At 37.0% G+C, this 23,997-nt stretch overlaps 1 long non-coding RNA gene across 1 annotated transcript in view; it reads right to left on the bottom strand.

Annotated features, from left to right (window-relative positions):
• The window catches only part of LOC129204948 (uncharacterized), a 38,033-nt gene extending 34,237 nt beyond the window's left edge, over nt 1–3,796 (bottom strand). The window contains exon 1 of the long non-coding RNA XR_008576544.1: nt 3,658–3,796. This is a non-coding gene — a long non-coding RNA (uncharacterized LOC129204948). The remainder of the gene's footprint in view (nt 1–3,657) is intronic.
• Nucleotides 3,797–23,997: the final 20,201 nt, after the last annotated feature.

Raw genomic sequence — 23,997 nt, 5'->3', positions numbered from 1 at the left:
ATTTATATGTGCAACTGAAGAGAGTTATCTCCCTGATCATCATAATGTTCAATAAGACTTTTGCAGATTTCTATGTGGTTTTGTAATGATTTTCTTAAATTCAAACCAAATCTTGCTGCTGACGATAGTCTGGTAGAAGGGTTTTGCAGGCATTACTCTTTGCTAGTATTGCTACACATATGTGCTTTGCTAGTATTGCTATCTAATAACCCTACAGAAGTTGACACATAAGTAGGATCAAAATTCATCATCATTGGCCTGAGAAGATTTAAACATCATGACTTTCTTTCCCACCTCCCAGAACCGTCCTGACCATCCGTTTATAGGCTACTCTTCATGAAGATACACTTTCTCTCTCCCACCACTTTACAGAAAAATATCAAATCTCCTTGAGTAGTTTCAAATGGAAAAATACCAAGATACAATACTGTATAACCAATAATGGGCCTTTACTAGGGCAATCAAAGTGTCTTCTGTTTTCAGGACAGGGAAGAACTCTACAGTGGTTGAGGCAGAAAGAAGGTGATTACTTCCCTCCTTTCCAAGAAAATTGTACCTATCAGGGCTCTGACAATACTGAGGGGGTCCAAGGGAATGCCAAGACAAATTTAGACAGAAAACAGTTATTATCTGCATCTTGGAGGAACTTTATGCTGATTGAGCTTCAGTCACTCTTTGTAGTGGCACAAGTTTGGGGATCCCCAGGATTTGTTTAAAATCATGTGAAATTTTTCAGTATCTCATTTTACATAAGGTCCTGTCAGATTCAGCCCAAATTCTGTAGCTTCAGTTAGTCAGCATTTGAAATTCAATTACTCAGCCTGACTCTCATTAACATGGTCTCATTAAAAAAAAAAAAAAAGCCAAAAAAAATCCCAAAACCCCACTTCACAACAATAGTATTTTTGAGGCTTTACTATTAATTTTCGGTCATTGATTATTATGCAAAATATTTACTAACTTTCAGCTAGCACCTCCAGTCACTAAGGATTTAGAGACTTGATTCTGATATGTCTTTTCTGAAATTTTTGTTCAGGCAACATGACCTCTGTTATGCTTTTCCTCTTATTTCTCCCTGTCCTGGTTTTAGCTGAGAGGGTTGATTTTCTTCATAGCAGCTAGTGTGGGGATATGTTTTGGATTTGTGCTGGAGACAGTGTTGATAACATAGCGATATTTTTGTTCTATGGACCTATTGTTGAGCAGTGCTTACACGGGGCCAAGGCCTTTTCTGCTTCTTGCGCTGCCCTGCCAGCGGGATGGCTGGGGGTGCACAAGAAGTTGGGAGGAGACACAGACAGGACAGGTGACCCAAACTGACCAAAGGGATATTCCATACCATATGACGTCATGCTCAGTTTATAAGGAGCTTGGGGGAAGAGAGGACAGTGGGCAGCGGCATTTGGAGCGATGGCGTTTGTCTTCCCCAGTAACCGTTAGGCGTGATGGAGCCCTGCTTTCCTGGAGATGGCTGAACACCTGCCTGCCCATGGGAAGTGGGGAATGAATTCCTTGTCTTGCTTTGCTGGTGCGCGGGGCTTTTGCTTTACCTATTAAAATGTCTTTATCTCAACCCATGAGTTTTCTCACTTTAACTTTTCCAGTTCTCTCCCCCATCCTGATGCGGGGGGAGTGAGTGAGTGGCTGCGTGGGGCTCAGCTGCCGGCTGGGGTAAAACCACGACACTCCTCTACCTAGGTATTTACAGAATACTGGATCTACAGGGTATGAGTCAAAAATCAGAGTTCTTAACCAGTTTATAGAAGTTGTTTGAAACAAGTGCATCCGTTCAGGGCCTTGGTATAATTAGATACTACCAGGGGGAAATAAAAAATCACAACAGAACCTTGCTTCCACATTTAGATCCTCTCCCTCATTCCTTATTTATTCTAGAGGAGGACTTCAGGGCCCATTTATCTTCTATCATCTCATTCATCCCAAATAGGCTAGGATAATAGCACTTATTGTCTTCCCTCCTTAAGCAAATGTCTCACTTGCAGGTTGTATTAGGCCCATCTGGCTGCAATGAAGTCAAGGATGCAAAGCTCAAAAATATGATGAGTTTTCTAGGGAGTTACCAATGACAGGAAATATCTTATTAGATAGTTCTTTCTAGAAAGGTCATCTGATGACCTCTCCATGTTTCCAGGAATTTGGGAATGAGATGGTCTATTTGACAGGTATATGTGCAATCCTGGGAATCAAGGACAGCTGGTCATTATAAAACTATCCCAGAAGACGGATGTTCAACTTTCTCTGAAATTTTTTGGAGGAGATGAAAAAGCTGTATATTTATAACACACTAACAGTAGGTGAAGAGGCAGAACTTTGAAATATATTTTGGAATATAATGGTAAAAATATTGAGGCTTGTAAATTTAATCAGAATTTTCCTAGCTGTTTTTATGTTCTGATTGATTCTCCATTGTAGAATAGGTTTGATCCTTAAGCATCACTGTCTTTGTATGTATTTCAATAGTTACTCTGAATGATTCCTGAGAAACAATTTTTTTGAACAATTCATATTATCAAACCTTATGATGCCAGGTATTGGGGCAGGATAGACTCAGAAACCTTTATTAGTAGAATCAATTTGAATGTGAGTAACAAGTACTCTAAGAAAATAAACATCCCTGACCACAGTGAAAGCATCATTTCAGGTTGTTGGAAAATTCACTATGGAAGTTCATAATAAGAGTTCATTATTATAGAAAACACTATATAATTTCCATCAGATATCTGCTTGACATCGAATATTGCAATACGGTCATGTCCAGTTTTCCTTAAATCTTAATAAGAAAATGATTCGGCTTTATAGGGAGGTAAGAAAAAAGATGGACCTATATTACAAAATAGCACAGAACACACTGCAGTGAGAAATCTATGTATACACAAGTTGACAACATTTTAAAATAATTGAAAAGTATTCTTGCTCCTCAAAAAACTCTATGTACCTAATTTAAAATTAATGGAAATGATACTTTAACTTCTGAATCTATTTACTGACTATTTACTTAATCATCAGCTTCATGGAAGCAAAATGAGAAAGCAGAAAACCACGTAACAGACGGAGAGCAAATCTGACCCAAATGGCATCATATAAGAAAAGCATACAGAGTTTGCAGGACAAAAGTAATTTACTAGATAACATCTGGTGCCAGTTATGGACTGTCTTCCTGGGAATGCTGATGTAGAGAAGTGAGAAATAATGGAAGCCAATAACATTGCAGAACATCCTCTCACTTATGGCTGATATATGGTCAGGACTGCACTTGCAATTTGAGCTGAGCAAGACTATTTTCAACTTACACTTTTATAGTTTTTCTCCTCACCACTTCTCTTATGTCTACAGAAGAGCATTTTGTCTAATAGAAAAGGAGGAAGATTCACTGGTTTGGAAGTCTGATGGTCAGGAGAGAGACTTTAAAAGAGCAAAATAAATGCATATTGTGTTCCAATGTTGTTAAATGCCAGCCAAAGCCTTACCAAGTATTTTGATTCCTAAGGCATGTGTACCTCACCTGCATCCCTCGCCATCACTGCTACCTGCCAATTCTTCCCACTTTCTTTACCAGTGCCTCTCTAGGCAACCCCTAGCTGTGACAGACTCCCACCCCTCATTCCTGTGAAAAAGCAGTGTATAGCAGGTCATATTTACCTCTTTTTGGAGTCTGCATTCAAAAAAAGGCAGAGGTGCTTCACTTATCCCATTTGCTACAGGTGCAAAATCAGAGTAGTTCATCTTCAGGGAAAGACGTTAAGAGATATGGAGACTGTAACACTCCTTTTTCTTCTTCTTTGGCACATGTTGTGAATTTTGTTGAAATCAAAGCATTTCACAATGAATTGAGCTGCAGCTGCGATGTGTCAACAAGATCTGTCTTCTCATACATTCTACAGCCAAACAGTAGGTGTATGACAAATTTTTTGGTTCAAAAACATGCATGCCACATGCCACAAATTAGCTTAGCCATCTCTGACAGTTTGTATAAACATTTTCCATCTTCTCAAGCAATGTCACACGTGGCATTCATAATCTGTTAGAAGACAAACTGTGCCCATTTTTGTTACCCTCTGAATCTGCAAACTTCCAAGGAGAAACAAATGCAAGGTTAGTTTGTTTGTTTGTTGGTGAGGAAGATTGCTGGAATTTTTCCTAGTTTGATTATTTTACATAGAAGTATTCAGCTTTAGTAACACTATCCAAGAGCTAATCTGAACTCAGCATGACAGGAGTAGAAGAAATGGCCAGATTCTGCATGGGTGACTCAGAGAGATAACATGTCCTGCTTGCTTTCTTTGTTGCTGTGTATGTGGGGTGGGGATGGGAGGGAAAAGGCAGAAGGAAGTAAATTACTGCAGTCCTTGAAAAGTCTATTGTGGTCAGAGAATAAAGGCAGAACTGGTACAAAAGCTCTGCTGAGTCCCCTTTCGTGTTTGCCTTCTCTCTGTCCAGTTACTGGAGAGTGAACTCATTCAGAGGGCAGTAGCTGTGCCCTGTAACAGCCCTGGTCCAGGTCCCAGGTTCATCTTCCTGCACCAGTCAGATGGAAGGGGTACGAGGGAAGGGCTTCGGTCATACCACAAGATCAATGTTAACACAACGGCACAGTAGGGAAAAGTGCCCTTTGTAGAGGACAATGCAACGTATAATGTTCCTGAAATGCAAGACATCAAAAGGTGTAAAACATCAAAAGTTATCACTTGAAGAATTTTTTATAGCAAGAGTTCAAATTTATCTTAAAAGAAAGAAAATGAATGCAAAGAATTCAGGATGCAAAAAGGATTTTTCCTTACTTTAAACTTTGTAAATGATCCTACAGATTAAATTCCTGCTACACCAGAAAAGTAGGGGGAAAAAATAAAACACAAGTATTTGCTAATATTCTTGCTAATGGATATTTTATGGAGTCTTTTATATTTTATATTCTCTTTAAAAATACTTCACTACATTTTTATATGTTAAATGCTTATTTTATTACTGAAAAGAACAGTTACATGAAACTGAAAAAAATGATTCACGAAATGGCATTAACTACCATTTGAATTGCCAATAGTGTGGCACTTGGAAAACCAAGCAAAACTAAATCGATTTTAGCAACATTTCTATTAGAATTAAGCAGAAAGGTGCTGGAATAAGAAAATACATTGCATATCAGCTAGATAGTGTAGCAGAATCTGACACTGGAACATAGATAATGGTAAAAAGATAAAGAGTACAGAGTAGACATGTTTAGAATATATACACTGTATAACACAGTAAAGTTTCGGTCTTTATCATCTCATATTTTATCTGAATCATATGAGTTAACTACAGTGCAATGTTTAGTTTCCCAAATTTATTTACCTTCTTGGTGTCCAGTATTAGTAGCATATTTTCAGTCTGGGATGATCTGTATGTCCTTTATAGCCTCCACAGCTACTCGTGTAAAGAAAAAATAGGTGGTGGGGTAGTAAATCCTTCTGCTAAAGAAGCAGTTATATAGTCTGTTTACCTCCCCCTCAAACAGTCCATTAATTCGTAATATTTCTATATCTGAACAAATTTCAATTTATATGTATTGTTTACACCTTGTCTACGTAGACATATGCTAGCTCTCCATCCAGATGATTTTACTTTGTATAAGGAAATTTTTTATCATTCCACTTTATATCACTCAGGAAGAGGTTTAATCTAAAGACGCAATTTTATTTCTAAATAAGATTGTTATCATGGGGGATTGCATTTCTAAAAATGTCAGAACTATATTGGTATAAGGAGTAAAACTTTTTTCTGTTGACAAAACCTCCAGCAACACAACATGGGCTCCCATATTAGAGGCAAGGAATCAGAACAAAACATTTCAATCTGAAGGGCATTTGAACTAAAGGACTTTGAGCTCAAAATGACAAGCCATGACTTTGTTTGTGTCAAGATTCTTCTTGGCAATAATTAATAGAAATGAAAACAGTGTTGCAAGAACAGTTGCAGAAAGAAAACGTGTCTTGCATACGATCACCTATTTATTTGAAGTCATGGGCCATTTTACGAAGTCCTTGTGGGTGGGAAATAGAGGGAACAGCAGCAAGCAGTGTGCAGTTTGAAACTATTGTCAAAAACACCACCACCTACCGTATGGTAAAGCTTCAATCTAGGCGTGTGTATTTGGGCAATGATATTACATACGTCCAAAGACAGGCCATTTAAGCAGAATAAGATTGAAAAAGGCAGACCTTCAGAGAGATAGGCCTGGTGGAAGTATTTATGATGTGCAAAATGTCATTCTGGGGAAGACAAAAATGTTTCCTTCCCTATTCACATTTAAAACAAAATGAAGGATGGAAAGCCACAGGACAATAGAATTGCTGCTACATACAGTTAATTCCTGATTATAGGAAGAATGACAAAAAGAAAGGTGGACCAGCAATCACTTACTAGTCTAGAAAATACTATTATGTAAGATTTAAGTATACTACAGTATCAAACAGAAACAAAACCAGGAAAAATTTTCACCAAATAAATTCTCCTTGAATCAATTTATCAGAGGAGAAATACAGAAAAAAGAAAGTATACTCTTTTAAAGTAGCATTGTATACATCCATGCAAGTGTTTGCAAGATGACAATTAGAGATTGTACCTCAAGTCAGCAAAACTGTTAAAAAGTTCTGGGTAAAAATATCAAAATGTTTCTTAAGAATCCAAATCAATTTTTTTATACATGACTTATGACCTTTGGAATTGTCATGACTTTTTTTGCAGGAAACTGAAAATTGTTATTGTGTATTGTGGGTGTTGGTCTCTTCTCGCAAGCAACAAGTGATAGGACAAGAGGAAACGGCCTCAAATTGCTCCAGGGGAGGTTCAGGTTGGATATTAGGAAAAATTTCTGCACTGAAAGGGTGGTTGGACATTGGAACAGGCTCCCCAGAGAGGTGGAGTCACCGTCCCTGGAGGTTTTCAAAAAACGTGTAGACATGGCACTTCGGAACATGGTCTAGTAGACATGGTGGTGTTGGGTTGACGGTTGGACTTGATGATCCTAGAGGTCTTTTCCAACCTTAAAGATTCTATGATTCTATGATTCTAAACCATGCTATTTTAAGTGTCAAACTGGCATGTCAACTTACAACAAATACGGAATAAACCTGAAAACACAATATTTTCTTTGTAGATGTTTCATAACTATTGCAAGGGCTTAAATTCACCAAATAAATATTTTCCTATCAGTTATTAATGCAGTTCTTACATTTCTTGAATGAGTCTCATTCTCAGAAAGTCACTATCTCATACATGTACACAGCTCAAAATGCACAAACACACATGCTCAAAGATCCACCTCCCCACATACTTGAGTAGCTATGATATTTTCTCTTTTGAACAGCAACTAGTATTTGCTTGCACAAGCCAGTATATTACACACCAAAGAGCAATAAGACACATTGTTCTGTTTGAGTACACATGTAGAAGTTATGGCCAAGCCAATGAAATTTTTTATCCATGAAAATTACAAAATGAATACATAATAGAAAATCCATTAAGCAAAGAAAACAGTAGCCAAAATTGGGTACTAGTCCAAACTTCATCTTTATTTACTCAATATATTTAATGTTTAGGCACTTTTCTAAATTTACAAGTGTTTGCATAAATGGTCTTTTTCAATTACTGACCTGTAATTTACTACAATTATATGCCTTTGTGTCGCCAACATTAGATATTCCTCTTAACAGATTGGTTTATGTTCACATATAATATAGACATTTCAGCTTGAATAAATCCCAGATGCCTGACCCTGGATATAGCCAATAAACAAGGTCTCAAAATCTGTTTTAATGCAATAAGTATGGATTTTTGTGTGCTAAACAATCTTAGAACCTAATCCTTTCAGTGTCTGATAAATCAATAATATAAACATTAGCTGCTACCTCTTGTCTCATAGCATTAGAGTAAAACCAGTCTTTCAGTTTAAGAATCAGGGCCTAGCTCTCTGAAAATCTTTAATTAATGTAAGCTCATAGACAAGAAATTATAAACAGTATTAGAAATATATATATATGTGTATTTATTCAGTGAGATACAAAGAGGCAGTGATTAGTATGGAAACACTGCAAAATACATTTTAGGATTCAGTGATGTGATTATAAATTTGACTGCATAGTGCATGCAGGAGAAAGGGAAACTAATGCAAAAGAAAAAGCTTTACCAGAAATTATGCATGTTGAATGTAGAAAGATGTTTTAAAATTACTTAGATTCTGTCTCCCTGTTTATTTATGGAATTTCTCTTTTTGCAATCTGGTGCCCATGGTCAGAAATTGAAGACAGAATGTGGCTCTGCCTTATTGTCATTGTTCAAATTACCTTTTTAGTAATAGTAGTGGTAAGTATGCATACCAGAATAATATCTAATTTCATTAACAAACAATGCCTTAGAACTTAGGACAGTTCTGTCTGTATCTGCCGTTACTTTTTGCTTACCATTATTGATGCAGTCAGGGAGACCAGACAACAGCTTATGTCAGTGGAGAGCTTTATTTAACCAGACATACTTGAGATTTGGACAGCTAATATTGGTTACCCAAAAGATTCCTCTATGGGTCAGAAGTTTCCTTGGACACATGGCTGGGTTATCTCGTTCTGACCAAGGACAACAGACTTCTTTTCTCAGTATTTTTTCTTTTGTAAACATCTGTCAAACAAATATTAAGACCATCACTTGAACATTTGTCGTGGTTTAGCACTGGCTAGCAACTAAGCACCATGCAGCCATTAACTCACATCCCATCCCCAGTGGGATGGGGGAGACAATCAGAAGGGTAAAAGCAGGAAAACTCATGGGTTGAGATAAAGACAGTTTAATAGGTAAAGCAAAAGCCAGGCACACAAGCAAAGCAAGACAAGGAATTCATTCCCCACTTCCCATGGACAGGCAGGTGTTCAGCCATCTCCAGGAAAGCAGGGCTCCATCACACGTAATGGTGACTTGGGAAGACAAACGCCATTACTCCCAATGCTGCCACCCCATCCCCCAGTCCTTCCTCTTCCCCAAGGCCCATCATATGATATGGAGTATCCCTTTGGTCAGTTTGTTACTTGGGAAGACAAATGCCATCACTCTGAATGTCCCTTCCTTTCCTTCTTGCCCTAGCTATATATGCTGAGCATGACATCATATGGTATGGAATATCCATAGGAAAATGTCCAAAGGAAATTCAGTCCTTTGCTTTAGATGCTAAACACACCAAAGTGAAATTTATGCCATTTCATCATTCGATTTACCTTTTGGTTTGGTTTTTTGGTTGTTTTGTTTTGATTTGTTGGGTTTTTTTCCTATAAGAAGACATCACATACTAAGTCAACATTTATGTCAGTTTAAGCATGAAGGATGCATATTTTTAAATATATATAAAAAATTCTACTTTAAGAAGCTCCACACTGTCTTTCTGGTGATGTGAATCACTTTGCATGGTTCAATGTGATCCATAACAATAGAACTGATTCTGAGATAAAATATTCAGCAAAAATTAGCTGCTAAGTTAAAAGGATTTCATTGTTTACAAATAGTGGCCAGATGAGGGATAATATTCTCCATTTTCCAATAATTTACCATGGTGTACATAGATTGAGACTTAACATGTGGCTCGCCTTAACAGGGGATGAGAGGTGTGTATGCATGGAGAGAGGAGAGTAGCTTCACTGTTGGAGATAATTTCATTATTTCTACTGAAAAGCAGATGGACATTTTAATGGGCTGACGAGAGGAAAATATGAACTGTCAAGTTTGAGCTAAGGCTTAGCCAAAAGCAGGTAAAAGAGACTCATTCTGTGTCTATGTGAGCCTTCTTGGATCCTATAGGAGCACAGCCTGAGTTTCACAATTCAACAGCCAAGCTGGACTATGGAACAGGTCATCACAGGAAGGTGGTGGCACTGCGTTACACCTTGGTGACTGCAGTACTCCCGGAACAGTGCTAGTAAGTTCATTTGTTCACTTCTGAACCAAAGGGACTTTCCTCCCCAAAGTGTCTTCTATCTTAGTGTCCCTGTACTTTCGTCTTCTGTAAAACATGGGTATCTTACTCCAAGGCCACCACTTAAGTCTGTCAAATGAGCCAAGAGATAATTCTCCTTCCAGCAAGACAGATGAGCTATACAAGCTTTTCCCAACTGGAAATCACAAAATAGCTAGCTATCCCTGATAAGACAAAGCAGTATGATCATAATGGCTTTGTATTTACTGTCACTCAAATGCTGAATGATATGAAGCGTGACAAGCTAGAGCTATATTTCTGTCTGCAAACATATACCATAAGATGATGAAAATAATGGAAATGTATATTTCTACTAGAACATGCAAGTTCCATTGCATTCATAAAGACAAAACTTACCATGTGTCATGACTAACCTTTTGACTGAAGTTACTAACTTCTTTCAAGATAATAAAACCCCTGCACTCTCTAGGTACACTGTACATATTCTCTAATTTTTGCTTCACTTTGATTTGGGAAGCAGATATAAAATGATACAACATTTTTCCCAGAAGGAGGCTTAGATTTTTATTTTTCATTTACATGGCTTCATGAAACAACAGTACTTTGGTATTAAGGCAATCTAATTTGAGAGTCACCACTACTCACAGTTGTGTTCAGCAATAACCAGAGTGTAAAATTGTATTGAATATCTCCTGCTGTTGTTTCCACACAGGAGCTTTAGCTTTGCTGTGCAGTGTGGATGGTTCTTGTTAGAAGGCAAAATGAATTTAGCAGTTTGACTTCTTTTGAGGAAATACATTCTGACAAATATCTGGAAGCATTCTAGGGAAAGAATGTCTCATGTCAAACACGTTGATCAGATGCATTGACACACACAATACTGTCAAATTTCAAGACAGCATTCCTCCATACCAAATTACCCAAACCTTCAATGCATCGATGTCAAAATATTTGCAATGGAAGTTTGAAATTTAAACTCCAATACAATTATTTCTGGCTGTCCAGATGAACTGAAAGAGGAAACATTTCCCTGTTATTTCAATGAACTTTTCTTGCTCACCTTATTTAGTAGTTTACTGGGTATGCGTTAAAAAGGCATGTTGAGTTTGGTAGAAGATCCAATGCAATAATAAATATGTACGTGCTATTGGTCAGAGGAGACATGCATAATAACATGCCAACTAACAAGTGAATGTGGGAAATATATTTTAGGTTCAAATGCACATACCACATTTCCCTAAGAATGAACAACAAGAATAATTATAACAATAATAGGAATGACAACAACATGTCCATTCAATTAAATTCTGGAGTGGGAACAGAAAATGTGAAGAAAATTAAAGTTCCAATCTCAATATAGCTTCAAGTGATATCAAAAATCTTATCTGGAAGAAAAAAACATTGGAAAGATAAGATGACCAGAAACTCAGCTGGGATAAATCACCACTTTTTTTTTTACTGCCTTCAGTGATTTCTGCTGGCTGGGAATCAGTTTCAAGGTCATTAGGTGTAGTCGGGTAAATCTTGAAAACAAAATTCCCAGACCCTTGTAAGTAAGAAAGTCCTCTTCCTATGAATGATTAACAATTTCAAACTACACTTTGAACTGTCACAACTGTAGCCATACTACCTTAGCAGCCTACAGACAGCAGAAAGGAGTCACATTCCATCACAGCGTTACTTTCTGACTAGCTCTGTCCCACGTGAAGGCCATTACAACTTCCAGTGCCGTCAGGCAGGAATAAATGTTCATCTGGATTAATATAATATTTATCCTGAAATCAAGCTTCTTTTTTCATACCAGTCACCTGTAACTGTGGGAAATTCCACTGTGTTGTTATTTTCCCAGTCAGTTGTATTCTGCATCTTAGTGTCTCCTGCTGATATTAGTCTCCCTAAGCCTCCAAGGCTTAGTTATGCCTATGGCACTTCCACAGAGCTTAAAGAGCTCTGTGGGACTACATTTGCTGAAGCATCAATATAGTTTGGAAAATATACACTTTCAAGATCACTAAGTCAGCTCATAAAAAAAAATAAAGTGATAATCTCATAAAAAAAATACAGTGATGATAAAGTTATATCTAAGTTCCTTTGTGCTGTTATTTTAAGAATCTCATGATTTTAACAGGACAAATACTGTCTTTTCTGATCTCTTCTTTATTATATAAACTTAGTCACAAAATAAAATATGTAAGAGTTTTACCTGAAGTCAGGTATACAATAAGTTTTACTGAATGATGAGGGTATAAAATCTGTTCTCTGACAGGAGATATTTATAAAATAATCATTGCACCTAGTGCCTCAGTTGACTTATATGCTGGATCATATGTAAAAAAAAACAAAACAAAAACCAAAAAACCCCAACAAAACTATAACAGTTTATAACCATTTATAATGGGTTATAGTTAGTATAACCTTATTCTTATAATATTAAAAATTAAAACTGAAATTCATACACTGAAAGTGTTTGGGAGAGGGAGAGAAAAATAGTACTCAAAGGAACTGTGAGGATAGATCCTATTGTCTTATTCTGCATCAGAACTTCAAGGCAGTGTAAAAGGCCAAGCTTGAAATAATACAGAGTAGAATACACTTATAGGTTTATTTCGAAATAAGGAAAATACTTATCTCAGAACCCATCTAAAAATCTGACTCACAGTTACAGGATCTAGAAACTTATAGCTGAAATCCTGATCACTTATTTTTAAGCATCCTTGTACCAATTTGGCAACCTGGTAAGTTGGCTGCAAACTGAGTTAAAGGAAATCTTTTTAAATAGGAAAAGAACAGGTCTTTCATTAGAAACTAGAATTAAGTTCAAGTGAAGCTATCATAGCAGATGGGATAATTGAAAGGCTCCATGGATTTCCTTCTGAAAGATCCTGTTCACCTGAACAGGGACGGAGCACCAAAAGCCTTCTTAGGTTCCATTTAAAGCAACTCACTCTGCTTTTCAGCAGTGGTGGAAGCTGCCCAGCTATTTGAGGAATCTCCCTGCCCTCCCTGAGGATTTCCAAGGGCTCGGCTGCAGTCTCCCATGCGGAGGAGTGCTCCCTGCTTCCAGGAATGTGAGTGCATTGAAGATGAAAGAAGACAGAATCCCAGGAGGAGAGACCTGTATCTTTCCTGACTGTAAATGAGTGCCCTAAACTCTAATCTAGGCCCCATCTCCCTTTCACTGGGGCCTGTGACTGCTGCGCTGCTCAGGGCATGGCTGTTCAGACCCCTAAGGTGGGGCAGGGCCTGGAGCTCAGAGCTGCTCTCTTCCCACATCCAGATGCTCTAACCACAGAGACATGACCTCTTCTCTGTGTTGTTGCAGGCAAGGAACTGGATACTAGGTGAAGAGAGATGCCTAATATTTCCGGTTAATTTCCTACTCTCTGGAGTATCTAATAAGTATCTATTTTTAGCAAGCTAGATCATCCTCTGAGAGTCTCTGCATTTGCCAGGCAGAGGAAATGAATACAGTACGTAGGTTGTAGGGGATGGATCCTTCTCCATGGGTCTTCAGAGATGATGACCTCCCTTCATGGAACATTTGGATGAACTGGATGCTGTCCCACTGCCTTCCTGGGGGCCAGATATTAAACTTTGAAGTTGAAGATGGCTATTTGTGCTGGACTTAGTGGAATTAATTTTCTGCAAATATAATGCATTTTTTTCAAAAACAAGTATGTTAAATACCTCCTTGTAAAACTAGAGTTATTTTTGTTTTCTTCCATTGTACTCCTTGATACAATCTTTGGCATGGCAATATTTAAAAAGACTTTTTTTTTTTTTTTTTTTTTAGCCAGTACATTGTCTGAAGCTGTAAAATCATTGGTCACTTATAAATATTAGAATTAGTATCCTGGGTTTCTTCTTCTTCCTATTAGGACATGCATTTGTTTCATGAGAACTAGATTATCTGGAAACTAAGCTTCCATTTTATATTGATCTGCAGTGCTTATAAAATAATTCTTCACTCCTGAACTGCAGAGGAACTAACTTTAATGGGAGATTAAACCTAATAAAACTTTACACAGTGCAATAGCTCTCTGTTACTTTCAGCATAACTGTTTACACTGCCAGTATCTAAAGCAAACATTTCCTGACCCATTTTTGGCTCCTTTTCAGTATTGTGTTATATTTAATATAACACTTATAGGCCAAGTCAATTTGGCAAAGCTGAATTTCCTCTGAACGTGTTGGTTGTCAGGGAGCTACTTTTCAGGTCAGTAGTTTTGTAGGTATAGCTCTGAAAGGGTAGGTATGGTGGGTCAAAGAGCTAGTTGGTCCTAAAACTGCATCTTGTGCAAACTGTATGTGTTCTATACCATAGCAACAGTAGCGTACAATGGGTGCATCATGGTGGATTCCAGAACAAAAACCTTGTTCTGCTCCTGCTAAAAGATCCATACACACCAGGAAGACTCATTTTTTCTGCTGCTTAACCTCAGGCCAGGGCTTAGCCAATGGCCTAGTCGCAAGCCTGCAGCCCCAAAACACTACTCAGTGCTAAAAATGTTAAGGATAATTCCTCTATCTTTGATGTCCTACACTCTGCCTCTGTGTACCTCTGCCTTCATTCTCCTAGATCTCCTTTTCCTCCCTTCTCCTTCCTCTACCTGTTGCTTTCCTGAGTTTGTGATGCCTGCTTGCTCGTGCTAAAGACCTACTTATTGTGTCTTTGAGTCGTCTGAAGGTCTAATAGACTCTCTTCCCTAAAACTGATAGCTCCCACTCCTATACCTCATCTTTCTTCTAACCTCAGTCATGCTGCTTAGATAGCAATGAGGTTTACCACTTATTGCTACTTCAGGCTTTCCCAAAGACTCAGGTATTTCTTTCCTTTCATGTCTCAGGCTTTTCCTTTACACTGAACACCAGATATGAAAAATTTCAGTCTAAATAATCTAGATGTGGGTTGCATTCAGCCAGACTTTCAGGTTGCTTACTTTATTTTGCCTTCAGTGTGTCGTCAAGCTGCAATCTGTATGATCTCATACACTCTGGGTCATAGGTTACCCAGCTTAAAGCGTTAATTCTACTTACAGTAGAAGAAAAAATGCCAACTGAGGATATATTTTCAATTCATCAATATAAATAAAATGTTAAATGTATAACGAACCATGGACGTTGGGTTTTTTTATTTTTTTTTCTTTTTCCAAAATATTTTAAAAATCCTTAATGAAAATCAAATATGCTTTATCTCTGTGGAAAATCAAAACCCATTAGACTTGCTCAAACAAATAACAAAAACATTCACATATCTAAAAGTTAATACACTGCAAAGTAAAAGTAGATTGAAAAGTACAATATAGGGAGTTAACTTTTTTCCCAGCATCCTGGATTCAGATAGATGTGAATTTCTAAGTTATATTTCAATTGTCATATGTAATTGAGAAACAGTGGATCTTTTTGGGAGGGAACAAAGGAGACATGCAGGTAAAAAAATGTTTGTATCCTATTGGAGGGCTTTACAGAGGAAAATATACCTTCTAAATTAATTGCACATAAGTATTATCTGGTGCCAAAGTTATATATATTTACAGTACATCTTTTACAGCAATTCTTTCATGTCAGTGCTAGAAGTATAATTTACATCCTAACAAGTGCATTAATCTCCCTTTGAACTTGAGGAAAGGTGCCCCTATGGGTATGATATATTCCTGCATATGGAGCAGTTTATCCTTTTGCGATTGCCATGTTAATTTTGAAAAATAAAAAAAATAGTACTTAATTTAAATTTCTCCATCTATAAGCAAAGCAATAGATAATATAAAATTAAATATGTTCTAGCAAGCAAGTAAATTGTATTAATGGAAAGCTCTAGAAACTGTTTTAAGTATTTTAGTAAGATGGTTTTAAATTCAGAAAAAATGTGAATTGTGTTCATTAAAATAAAAGGAAAAGAAAATATTTAAATTAACAATTACAAAATTTACATAAATTTGCATTTTTTTCTCATTATCTTAAACATATTGAGTGTAGTAGATCTAATGTAGATCTGCTTGGCTTTGCATCAGGCTCTAGAGCTGCAAATCTGAATTTCTTTTGAAATCAAACCTGAAAGTCAACTTTTCCTGAAGTCTTATGGAAACAAAACTTCTATTGAAGACATCCTTTTTTTTTTTTTTTGATGGGACGAATATTCAGTTAAAAAAAAAAAAAAAAACAACACTGCCATAATTGTATATTTCTGCAAAATACCTAAACCCAATTTTGTTTTTGATACTATGGTCTGGTGAGGAGCACACACAGGATGTTTCATACAAATTCCTATTCTTATGACATTTAAGAAAACTTCAAGTAATTCAGATAAATTTGGATATGAGATTGAATAATGAATTAAAAGTCTGTGAGCTTTGGAATATTTATCTTAAACAAGTTGAAGCTCCAGCCATCCCTGCAGTTTAATATACAGAGTGGCTTTTCTCCTTTATTTATTAACTTTGCCTCCGGACAAAGTCTCTTTATCTAATTTTTTTTTAAAGTATCTTGAGATCAGGTATATCTCTTTCATTGGACATATTCAAAAGATACTTTTTATAGTTCATGCCATAAAAAATGTAGAGTGAAATTCACAGAAAATATGCATGATCCTCATTGGCTCAGAGAATTTGCAAATTCAAAAATGTACACATTATCAAGGAATACACAGAAGGAAATTACAGAACACTTGTAATCTCCCATCTGCAGGTACCTGTCACTGCACATGCATAATAGCTGATTCCACAGGAGATGCAGAAGGACATATGTATGCAGCCAGAATTAAGTCATCAGGCAGGAGACAGTAATACATTCACACAAATAATAATTTCATGATAATTGCTTTATAAAACTATCATCAATTGTTTGAAATCTTCCATGATAAACACCTACTTCTCGGCATGTTGAAGAATACAGGTGTAATTGAGCTGATAAAGTGCAGAGGGACAAATAATTACAAGGCTAGTATTTAAAAACACATGTAGCACTAGATGGAATAATGACAAATAATAAATCATTCATAAAAGTTACGAGGTTTAGAGAGGATATAGGCCTGGGGTGCTGCCTAAAGGTGCTGTCATGGAGCCTAATACACCCTGTTTTCAGTCTCAGGCAACTTCAGCTTCTCAGTTGATACAGACAATTCTGCTGAATTTTAATTTCAAGCCACGGGACCTGTATTACTTCTGCATCTGTCTGTGGGACATCATTTAAGACTGTGTCTTTCCACAGGGAGTTTTAGTATCTGCTGTCACTCACAATGATGCTGTCATCCCCACTTCACACATGTGAGGCATAATTAGCAGCGCTTAGTAATCTGTATCCTCTGGTCTGGCACCGTTCTGCTTTATAGCTCACTGTTTTCTTTTTACAGTTGACTGCAAAAGCAAAGAGGAATTATCTTGGTACTTTGGGTGTAGGCTTTTCTATCAGTGTGACACTCGGGCAATGACCATATGTACTGCATCTCCTTCCTCTGTCAATAATCTACAATGTCAGTTTGTGAGATCACTGAAAATAATAATAATTAATTTCTTGTTGATTGACAGGCTAATTCCTTCTCAGAATAACATGGAAAGGCAATTATCAGTCAGCACTAGCTACATGCCTACATAAATTGTTTTAGAGATGCTCAAGGCGGAGGTTAAGCTTACATGACTTTAAAAGCTTGTGCCATACCTCATACAGTTAAATCAAATCATGACCACTTAGACAGTTTAATCAAAGCTGTTTTGTATTTTAAAAAGCCTTTTCTGAAATATGTTTCTTATAACCGTGTAGGTTTTGTGAGGGTTTTTAAGAAGAATGAAACAAGCCCTCTATTGTCAAATCGGAAGAATTATCTTCTGATACACTTTAAAAAAAAAAATTCAAAACTTATTAATAGTATAAAAATATTCCATTTCTGCATTTGCTATTGACTTCTTCAAGCTTTCATTTAAAACGCATTCTTTGAAAATAAATCATATTTCAATATGTAGCTCAGAAAATACAATATGCCCGAATCACATTCATATTATTTCTACCCTAGCAACACTTTTTGATCAAATCAAAATTGATTGTTTTCTAATCAAAAATGTTAACCTTTTCAATTTTTGTTCCAGTCTGGAATTAAAAAAAGAAAGGTATTAGGGAAATTGCAGTGCTCAGAAAGATTTACTGTTTCTATTCATATGTAAAATTGATGCCTTACAAGAGGCAAATTAATTGATTTTATGAGTTATTTTCATCATTTACTGATATAAAGTTTCAGCTGCATATCCAGGAGGCTTTTAATATACACTGATGAGGAAATATAGAATAGCTTGTGCAAAAATGTAGAAAATGTGAAAGTAGCAGAGTTCAATTTCGAAATAGTCAAGTCCTATTTGTTGTGACTCCCAGGTAAATTTATACAAAGGAAATCAGAAAGCGACCTTGTCCGCCACATTTTCCAGCTAGATGCTTCTAAGTGCCTGAGTACCTCAGAGATGTCAGAGGGGTGCTGCTTTTGTTGGGGGAATCACTTCTTGGCCTATTTCTGTTAGGAAGTGAGCATTTCTATGAACATGACCACATGTGTAATTTGAAGGTGAGACCTTAGGTATTTTAATGAGTTTGTCTGGTAGAAATCATCTTAGCATCACCGAAGCCAGTAGAGTTACATCAATTGGTACTAGAACAGAATCTTCCCATAAAACTTTATTTTAAAACATAGATGGTGCTGATATTTTTGGAAAATATTTCTCAAGATTCACACATTTGTGATTTGCTCTGCACTTTCACTGACATCTTCTATTCATTTACTGGAAATGAAGGATATGCAATCAACCTAAGGCTCAGTACTGTGATGAAGAACAGCAAAGAGCTGCAGTAAAAAGTAAAATATATATACATATACATATACATATACATACTTATGTACATTTTTTTACATATAAATATGTATATATTATTGCTTAGGCAAAGTATGAAGTTCTTAGCTTGCTTAAGAGGATGAATTTTTGCTCTGTGGTAGTCAGGACAAAATACTTCACTTTCATTCATTTCAAATGTATTTGTAATTTATGCAAAATGTCCTCCATTTGATTTAGATAAGAGGGGTTTTAAAGCACATTTTATAATGAAACTTCTTTGGGGAAAAAAGGAAAATATGAGGTACTTGCCCAGTTTATAAACATATAACATTTATTATGGGAAATAAAATTCAGCCAGCATTTCCTGATTTGTTCTTTCACCTCAAAGTTTTCTTTTACTCCACTTCTTTATTAGATATGACTTTTTTTTTTTTTCTTTAGCGGTTCAGGCATTTAACACTCCCTCTGAAGCTAATCAGAGATTGTGTCCCCCGTGATACACAATGAACTCTCTGAGGAGCTCAGCAAGTAGATTCTATTGTTTTTATGTGGCTTTTTTAAACTGCTTCCTGGAGGAAATCCTTAGTCCAATAAATTTCTTAATCACTTTGAAAAACATGTTTCATTTTGTTTTGTTTGTGTGGGGTTGTTTTGTTTTTTTTTTTTTTTTTTTTTTCCTTGAAAAGGTGTTTGAAGTCCTTGAATTTACCCCTGGGCCCAATAGCCATCTTTAATTCTCATTTCTAATCCCTGAGCACTCTTAATCAAGTCTTCAGTAGTTTTAATTATTATTCAACATCTTATTTAGGATTAAAATTTTTCTATGATTGTACAATGAATACAGATCATGAAATACTCATTGTATAATTGCAATTAAAAGAATAATCCCTCCAACAAAGTTTAGAACAATTTAAACTACCCAGGATTTAAGAGAGCTAAGTGATTGGAAAGGAGATTTATGGCTTGGCCAAATGTCCTGAAAGTTAAAACAGATTTGTAAGCATTCTCAGGAAAAAAGGAAATTGCTATGATGGACCAAACTTTAAATCTGTCAGGTTTGATAGACTGTCTCGTATTGTGGCCAGTTCAAAGAGTTTCAGAAAAAAGGTCTAAAAAGCTCACAGCAAGAGAGTGTAGAAAAATCTGCATTTATAGTTAGGTCTCTTCCTGATCTTTGATATCAGAGAAAGCTTAAACCCCAAAGCCTGAATGTAAAGATCGCTTCAATAAAATTGTTGTTAATTATAAAAATCCCATGTACTTTTGATATCAATCTGTAAGTTCAGCTTTTTTGGTTCAGATTATGGCTTCAGAAACTACAGTCTCCAGAGAACTAAAAGATTTCCAGGAAGACTAGAATATCTGGGCACAAGTTAAAAATTTAAATACATGTTGAAACCAGCAGTGATGAAAAATGCGCACAAAAATGCAGTGTCTCCAAATCTTCTTTTCCACTATAACAAGAATGTCACTTTATGAGGCTCATTAGGTGAATTACCATTAGACTAAAAAAACCCAAGTATGTCACCTATCCAATAAAATACTTACATGTATTTTAACCCTATAAGAAGTTCATTATCCTGTGAGTTACTGTAAAGATGCTTGCATCTTGTGAAAAAAACTGAGAAGGGAAAAAAGAGGAATTCGAAAGCAGCATGTATTGAGTTCATGTTCCTCTCAGGAAGAAAATATTTTTTATTTCCTATTGACAAGACTTAAGAGACATAGATGACCCTGTACAAAAGGAGCTTTTGGTGACGCAAAAATACCTGCTGCAGACTGCTCAGTAGGATTAATGGTGGCCAAGACCACACAGGAGAAGATGGATAAAATCAGTGCTGGTTGGTGGATGCTGTTGTCCAGCTACCTCCTTCCCCACCTGGGCAGCTTACCTTCACACTCCTGTCACTACAGGCTCCAGCGGGCCTGACGTAGCACGCGCTGCCTTGGCACGGGCTTAGTGCTGTTTCCCTTGTGTTCCGGGAATATAGACCGTTTTGGCAGAGATGTAATGCTTCAGACTACTACAACAGTTTGGCTGCTTTCACCTGCAACATACTTTTCACGTCTTAGTACCTTTCCTAGCCATTCATTTTCTATTCTGCATAGTAGCATGCATTTGGATTTTCTGCATTATCCTACCCTTTCTTGGCTTTTCCACAACTCTCTGAATAACAGGTATGGCGTGGCTTTCCTTTCAAAACTGCTTTTTAGTGTTTTCCTCACTTTGAATTGCTTGAGCATATTAAACTGCGTTGGTGCAAGCCCAGTGACAGAATAACTTGAGAGGGAGGTACTCCTATTTTGTGAAAGAAAATCCTCCGGTGTAAAGGGCTGAGCGTCTTAACACAGTTGAATAGGAAAATATGCTCCGAAATTCTCAGAACACACTTGAAAAAAAGTCTTATCTGTCAAGGGAGGAGTGGGAGGAGAGGCAAAAGAAAGGAATTAAGCCATTCAGAAGAGAGTTTCCTGGCAGGTGGCTCGATTCGTGCCACCTCAGCAAATGGAGAAAAAGAAACAAACAAGCAAAAAATTACAATCGCAGTCAAGGTGATTCATTAAGTTACATTTTTGTTAATGTTTGAGGATGTCATTAAAACACTAAAATATTGAGAAGTTTTCCCTGTATTAGACATTAGCCATTGTATCACACTGGGATGTAGCCTAGCATTGCCCTGTATCATACTGGGAGACTGCTTAAAACCATCCTGTGTTGTCTGTCATCAGTGTTCAGTGTGGGACTTCCTGCAAGTTTTCAAAGACAATGATGAAACCTGGGGATTGTATCCTTTTGAGCAAGTGAGTCACCAAAACATCACAGATGTTCATTACCATATGAATTTAGTACAATTTCTAAATCCCCAGATCACTGTTATCTCTGAATTTACCCTTTGTAGTGAATGGGGGAAAATTGTTATTTTATTTATCTGAAGACTGCATTGTGATAAGCAAAGTGCTGGAAATAATCATATGAAATTCACTGTAGCATAAGACTTTCTGGTAAGGAAAAGAAAAGAAAAAAAAAACAAAACACAACTTTTTTGTTTTGTTTTTTGGAGTGAGAGTGAAGGATATAATAATTTTTAGTAGAATAAAGAATTGTAATTGTTATTTCTGATATGATACATATTTTTTTCCCTCTCAAGAAAAAAATCAAATTTCATATGAGGGAATAGAAAATATATGTCATATCCTATGGGCCTAGTTTTACACCATGTTTATATTCCATCTAATAGTAAAGAAGCCAAGGATGATGTCTACTCAGCCTTTTGAAAGCACATTTGAGCTCAACCAGAGCACCCCTGAGGTGATCCAACTCCAACCTCAAAACTACGCAGGTGAGAAAGGGGCTCGTTAGAGAGGGTGCAGAACTGTACTAGCAGCTGCAGCACAGGCTGAATAATCGGACAAAAACCACAGCTCCGCAGCACAAACTCTGTTTTCAAATACCATGTAGTTACGCTCTCAGAACCATTCATTCACCTACGGCCTCTGGTTATTAGTACTGCTCCTTGAGCAGTTTTGGCTGAAGCCACCCGGCACTCTCACGTAGACTTCCTGGGGATGGGTCAGTAGCTGGCCTGGGCCACAGCAGTTCTCGTTAATTAGGCAGAGATTCTGGTATCATGAACACAAGCTGTCCTGTGTCAGCTAGCATAGCTGATGATTGTGTTTAAATTAAAACCTTGATGTTTCCAAATAGCCTCAAAAGTATCTTTTCCTCTTCCTTTGTCTGCTCCTTTTTCTGCATTATTTTTCCTTTAAGCCCAGCTAAATGTTTCCCTTTTTAAGAGTTCTCTGTTTCTCTGTACTGAACTTCTTCAACATGTCTTGCATTTGTTTATGCCATTATAACTTGTTTACAACTGTATTTCAAAAATATATTTTAGACAATGCAAACAAACAGAAAAAAACCCACAGAATATGGTGAGGACTTTAGATAGTGACTTAATATTTTATGAAATTCAGACTCAGTGAAGAAGGAAGCCTGTATATAAGGCAAGAGGCATAAAAATACAGAATGAAAATGCAAATGATCCATTCTGGGGCCATGATTGTACAGGCAGGCAGGACATAGGAAACATTCAGCTGGCTGCAAACCTGAACGCAGCAGAGAGGAAGTCTTTCTACAAGTGCCAGATACAGCTTTTCATTTACGTGACAGACGTATTTGCTGTCCTCTAACTCTGCAAGACAATCAAGCAATACCAATGAGTTTGAGGTTTCTTCCCAGTTTAAACCAGGTGAGATGAAACAAAATGCCAGTAATGTGTAATCTCAAAGATCTGATATTAGCTGAGCAACCTGTAGCCACTGGTTTTAATCACTAATTTAAGAAAGAAAAAAAAAGTTCAGATGACATTTCTCAAGCACATTCTGGCATGGCGAAATTGAAGAAAATTGCAAAAACTGCACAATCATCTTATATAAATATGGGGTGGAGTGTACATCTATTTTAAATAAAAATTTCCAGTTTCTATCTGTAGAGGACTGGAAGGCTTTTGGTGTTATAAGGACCAATGGCATCCACACAGGTATGTGGTCAGGAGTCACATGGGATAATTTGACCTTCCCAACGAACTGTTCACCCAGAACCTAAATGAAATGGTTGGCACAGAGTCAGCTAACTTGCGGCTGATACCTAAAAGAGACATGAGCCTTCTCCATTATTTAATTATTTGTTAAGACGACATTGGTTCATATGGCACAAAGCAATCATCAACCCAATAACTGGACTAACAGAACAATTCGATATTAACTCAGTAAATGCGATCATATTTACTTTGCATTTCTGCATAACTAACTAGTGCAGTTGAAACTGAAAGTTTCAGTGGCCGAATTCTTTCAGCCAGACATCAGCCCTCCGTGAGCCCTGGAAGTACATAGGAATGACAAACTTTGTAACTCCCCTACTGCCACCCTGTAAGTACCACGGTTGCTCGCTTTGCTCTTTATTTAAGTTTGAAACGCTTGCTCTGACAAATAGCAGGGTCAGGGATCCTTCAGTACTTGGTGTAATCGGTAGGAGCGGGTCAGCTAAATGGCTCATCCCGGCTTGTCTATATTGCTAATGAAACTCCAGCGTTATCACCTCTTTTCCATCCCTGGGGAATACAATTAACCGGTACCCTCCCATGTTCCAACCCTACCCTTTCCCCACCTGCTGAAAGACGCTTCTGTAACCTATTTCCATATGAAAGTATAGTTTCTTTTGTA

Source organism: Grus americana, chromosome 3 (assembly GCF_028858705.1).
Source record: "Grus americana isolate bGruAme1 chromosome 3, bGruAme1.mat, whole genome shotgun sequence".
NCBI classification, from domain to species: domain Eukaryota; kingdom Metazoa; phylum Chordata; class Aves; order Gruiformes; family Gruidae; genus Grus; species Grus americana.
Note: the sequence above shows the minus strand (reverse complement) of the source record. Positions and strands in the feature narration are given on the sequence as shown.